Here is a 6,000-nt window from a genome sequence, read left to right as displayed (position 1 = left end):
GCAACGTATATCCAGTTCATGCTTCTGAGTACACCAGAACCTACTACAGTGCCTAGTACGTAGAAGGCACTCAGTAAATACTGACTGAATGGTGTGGCAGGGGCCAGGTGGGAAGTTGGGTAGGGGAGTGTCCATGTTGTAGAGAACTAGAAGGAACTCTCCATCCAGGTAGATTAAGGGAAGGATGGACACCAGAAAGGCAATGTGATAGTTTTTAAGAATGCTAGGTAATGGAAGAAGTCCATTTCCTTCTGGCTCATCTGTGTAGGGTTTTAAAGTAATGATGAGATGTTTTTGCATCTTATTTTTGGAGATGAGATTAAGGATGTCATATCCACGACAAATATGCACAATTACTAAATCGATAGGTGTTCTCTTTTTCCCATTGTTAATTGCCTTCCCCTTTTGCCTGCAAGGTTAAAAATTGGGTATAAGATTGTGGACATCTTCTAATTTGCAAGACATAAGTTTCTAGAACACATCAAAGTATACTCCAGCACTGATTCGGAAGAGTCCTTTTCTCGAGTTCATAACCTTTGCAGATATAATCTAAAGAAAAAATGATAATAAAGTATACAAATGTGAATAAAGAGTAACAGAAAGATACTTTCTTTTAGGTAAGAAGTTTTAACTTAGTTTCAGATTTTTTGAAATTTGAAAATTTCCTAACCAAGGATTTTTAACAGGGAGTTTGGGGATATCAAAAACAATAACTTAGGGCGCCTGGGTGGCTCAGTTGGTTAAGCGGCTGCCTTCGGCTCAGGTCGTTATCCTGGAGTCCCGGGATTGAGTCCCGCATCGGGCTCCCTGCTCGGCGGGGAGTCTGCTTCTCCCTCTGACCCTCCCCCCTCTCATGTGCTCTCTCTCATCCTCTCTGTCTCAAATAAATAAATAAAATCTTAAAAAAAAAAAAAAAAAAACTTAGAGCAAGAACCTCAAAAGTTATTCATATGCAAATATTTAGTATTCTGGATCAAGGACTATGGAATTTTCTACACGTAATATACTGGTAAGATTGTTAACCTGATAAAAAGGATATATTACTTTTTTAGATAATACATTTAAATTTTTTTTCTAATAATCCTTGTATTATTTCAGCCAGAAATTATTAAGCAACTAGAAAGGTTTAAAAAAAAAAAAAGGCTAAGAGTGAAACAGTTTTGGCCAGTTTAAAAAGAGAATAAAATAGTAGTTAAAGTACACTTTCTGAAGTGAGAATGCAGTGGTTATTATCGAAGCATTGTTACTCATTCTGTGGCTTTAAGTTAGCCTTTTAACATCTTAGTGCTTCTGCATTCTGACTTTCTAGTTTATCTTTTTATTTTCATCTCCTTTTAATCCTTATTTTTGTTTTTCCTTTGGTGTTCTACAGATTTAATATAATGTTTGGAGATGTGAATTTCCTTTTTATCCTCAATATATGCTGGCTTCCCAGTTCTTTCAATTTATGTTAGTTCTGTAAAACATTTGGCCACTAGTTCTTCAAATACTGCTTTTCTATTCTTTTAGGACTCTGCACAAATTATGGACTTTCTTATTCCATCCTTCATGTCCCTTAATCTCATAATTTTTGTCGTCTTGTTTATCTGCTGCATTTTGGTTAATTTCATCAGCTCTGTCTCTTGTTCATTAATTTGTTTTTCAGCATTGATCTGTTTAAAACACTAATGATGGTTTTAATTTTAATAATTATATTTTTCATTTGATTCTTTTTCTGATCTTCCCATTTATTCATTATAGCCTTTTATAAGTCCGTTTCTAATTTTTAAAAACTCATAAATATTTTATATTCTATTTTTGGTCATTTCAATATTTTAAGTCTTTATAAGTAAGTTTTTGGATATTGTCGTGTACCTGTCGATTAGCCTGTTTCCTTGAGTGTGTGGCTGAGTTTAGTCTGTGGGAAGGCAAAGGACCGAAATTGTGCATGCTTCCCTTCAGATATGATTTGCATTTTTTTTTTTTTAAGATTTTATTTATTTATTTGAGAGAGAGAATGAGATAGAGAGGGAGCATGAGAGGGGGGAAGGTCAGAGGGAGAAGCAGACTCCCCGCCGAGCAAGGAGCCCGATGCGGGACTCGATCCCGGGACTCCAGGATCATGACCTGAGCCGAAGGCAGTCGCTTAACCAACTGAGCCACCCAGGCGCCCCAGATATGATTTGCATTTGCTTCCAGTGAGTCAGTACGAACCCATTTGGTATCACTGTAGCCCCCTGAAGGGTCCTTCCTGAATGCAGTTGTCTTAGTTTGTCTTATTTTCAGCTCCCTGACCTTGCTACTGTCCCAAGGTTTTGTCTCCAAAGGTGGTTTGCAGGCATTTGCTGTCAGGGTGAACCCCACCTTTCAAGAAAGTTTGCTTTTTGCCTGATGCTTCCTGATCCTTTCCTGCTTTTGTTTCAGCTCAGTTTTTTCCCCCTGTGATTGTAGGGGATTCGGGCCTGGAGATTTCCCTTATATAGTTCAACTGACAATGAATTAAAAAATCTGTTTTCTACGGAATCTAGTATTTTGTATTGAAGGAACTCTTAAGAGTATTTGTCCCTCCATAGTGCAGAAGTGGAAATCTATTTGGATTTATTTTTTTCATATTATTTATGCTTTCTGTTTTTCTCTTTTTCTATGCTATGCTATACTTTTTTTTTTTTTAAGATTTTATTCATTTATTTGACAGAGAGACACAGCGAGAGAGGGAACACAAGCAGGGGGAGTGGGAGAGGGAGAAGCAGGCTTCCCGCCGAGCAGGGAGCTCGATCCCAGGACCCTGGGATCATGACCTGAGCCGAAGGCAGACGCTTAACGACTGAGCCACCCAGGCGCCCCGCTATGCTATACTTCTTTCCCATCTTTTTTCTCATCTTGTTTTTGGATTACTTGAATTTTTAAAATATATTTTCCCTTGACTGATTTGAAATGTAAACATTCTAAGTATTCTTGATTACCCTTAAAAATTAAACATGCCTAACATCCAAAAATGGTAAATATATGTACCTTTTTCCAAACAACATAAAGATGTTAAAATATGTTAATTTTTTTAAAAAGATTTTATTTATTTATTTGAGAGAGAAAGAGAGAGAGCACATGAGAAGGGGGAGGGTCAGAGGGAGAAACAGACTGCCCGTGGAGCAGGGAGCCCGATGCAGGACTTGATCCTGGGGCTCCAGGATCATGACCTGAGCCGAAGGCAGTCGCTTAACCAACTGAGCCACCCAGGAACCCTAAAATATGTTAATTTTAATTCCTCTAGTTCTTTATTAACCTCCAAATTGGATATTACTCATATTTTATAGAGTTAATGTTTAGATTTATGCACATGATTATCTTTTTTTTCTGCTTAGCTTTTTTACTTGAATCTCATACATTCATTCCTTCAAAGTAGAATTCACTTTCTGAAATTACGTCTTTAAAACTGTGGATTTTGAGCTGACTTCTTTGGACTGTTTTAAGATATTCCCTTTTACCTTTGGAGATCTGCAATTTTTATTGTATGTCTAGCTACAGACTTCTTTTTATCATGGTTGGGATTTAGGTGCTTCCTGAATCTGCAGGTTTATGCCTTCATCAAATCTGGATTAATTTCAATATTTAAAAATATTTTTTTGTGAAATTTATATGCAGAAAAGTGCATAAGTAAGTTAATGGGTAATTATAAGCAACAACTATGTAACTAGGTCAAGAAATAAAACATATCAAGTGATCAGGAAAGTCCAGAGGTTTTTTTGTTTGTTTGTTTTTGGTTATGTAACTAACTCAAGGGGTTCACTGTTGGGGGTTGAACATCACATTGAACACAACCCAAGGAAATGTTGAAAGCAAAGAACTTTTTATTGCTTGTTACAAGTAAGAAGACAGGAAGGTAGCTCCCCAAGAACTGTCTCACCATGCGGTTAGTGTGGGAAGCTTTTATTCAGTGTGAGGGTGGGAGCAGGGAGCTTGCACAGGCACTTTGGTTCAATTGCTCATACCTAGCCTGTTGAGGGGCTAGTGCATACATCATATGTTCAAAAAATGGCAGAAAACTCCACCCGTAGAAGGAGATTGTAGTATTATAATGAGCTAAATGTAACTTTAGGACAACTCAGCTGGAACCCCTGGTCCTCAGCTCCAGTCCAGCTCAAACTAGCTCAGATGTGGGGCTCTCAGGTGAGACACACCTAGCAAGGGGCTATCAGGTGAAACACCAGTTGAGCTTCTACTTGGCTGGAACTGTTGGTTCTGCAAAACAAAATACATTCCTTCCCTGCTTTTGTCCCTTCCCCCACCTCCCTTCTGCTGAGAGCTTTCAGGTCTCTCTGAGTAACTTTCTGTTCCATCCTAGATAACAGTTGTTTTCTTTTTAAATTTAGATATAATTGACATACTATCTCGGGGTACAATATAATCATTCGATGTTTGTATATGTTGTAAAATGATCACCACAGTAAGTCTAGCATCTATCCCCATTCTTAGTTACAAATTTTTTTTTTCCTTGTGATGAGAACTTTTAAAGATCTAAGGAAGTCCAGAGTTTTTCTTAGGGTATCAACATGTTGGGAGGGTTTAGTAAATCATTGACCTTGTGGTTAAACTCAGTCTCCAATTCCCCAGGGCTCCTACCCTCCCAGGATGTCAGGATGGCTCCAAGTCTCAATATTCTAATCATGTGGTGGTCTTTTTGGTGTGGGCTCTTGCCATCCTAAGCCTTCCTGTTGACATAAACTAGCCCCCCCCACCCTTCCCCCCGCCCCATGAGTCACCTCATTAGCATATACCATGATGAATAAAAAAGACACATTGGGAAATTCTAAGGGTTTTAGGAGCTCCATGCCAGGACAAAGACCAGATAAATTCTACTGCAGAATATTTTGAAATAAGTCTTGAGATGTTTTATGACCCCAAATGTGCTCTACCTTAGTAAATGTTATGTGTGCGCTTGAATGTATGTTTTGCTGTTGGATGGAATAGTGTATAAATGTCAATTAGCTTTAGTTAGTTAGTATTCAAGTCTTCTGTATCCTTACTGATATTTTTGTATATTAATAATTGAGAGAAGAGTATTCAAATCTCCAACTATAATTATAAATGTATCTTTTTCTCCTTGCAGTTTTTTATCAAGTTTTGCTTCATGTTATTTGAAGACACATTCAGGGCTATTATGTTTTAAGGAATTGGCCCCTTTATCATTCTGAAATGACCTGCTCTGAAGACCAGTTTCTTCATAAGAGCCACTATAGCTTTTGTAAAAAGTAATGTTAGACTAGTGTGTTTCCCCATCCTTTGAACCTATTTGTATGTTTATGTAAAAAATGATGTTTTGGGGGGGGGTTATACAACAAATAGTTGGGTCTTGCTTTTTCATTCAGTCTGATATCTTTGCCTTTTAATTGGGGTTTTTGGCCATTCATATTAACATGGTGACCGATATAGTTTTATTTAAATCTACCAGTCTGCTATTTATTTTCTATTTTTCCCCATGTGTTCTTTGTTCTGTTTTTTTTTTTTTCCTCTTCAGGCTTTTACTGGGATTGAGTATTTTTTTTTATCGTTCTTTTATCTCCTTTATTGGCTTGTTACCTATAAACTCTTTGCTTTGCCGTCTTAATGGTTGCTTTAGGGTTGATACTATATGTCTCTAACTACTACTTTATGTTTAGGGGCCTTAAACCCCTTATGTACTTACTTCCATTTCTCCCCACTGGCCTTTGTGCTATTGTTACCATACATTTTACTCCTCCATACATTGTAGCCCCATAATATATTTTTTTATTTTTATTTTTGCTTTATATAATCAAATTTTAAAGATTTTTTTTCTTTGTCTTAGAGCATGCATGTGGGCAGAGAGAGGGAAGGGGGACAGAGGAGGAGGGAGGAGGAAAGGGAGAGAAGCAGATTCCACACTGAGCTTGGAGCGCAAAATGGGGCACAATCTCACAACACTAAGCTCATGACCTGAGCTGAAACCAAGAGTTGGACACTTAACTGACTGAGCCACCCAGGCATCCCTATACAATCAAATTTTAA

Source organism: Mirounga angustirostris, unplaced genomic scaffold (genome assembly GCF_029215605.1).
Source record: "Mirounga angustirostris isolate CCGP_5_RB_7025 unplaced genomic scaffold, mMirAng1.0.hap1 SCAF_14, whole genome shotgun sequence".
Taxonomy (NCBI): Eukaryota; Metazoa; Chordata; class Mammalia; order Carnivora; family Phocidae; genus Mirounga; species Mirounga angustirostris.
The sequence above is the reverse complement of the archived record's forward strand: the minus strand, read 5'-3'. Positions refer to the sequence as shown.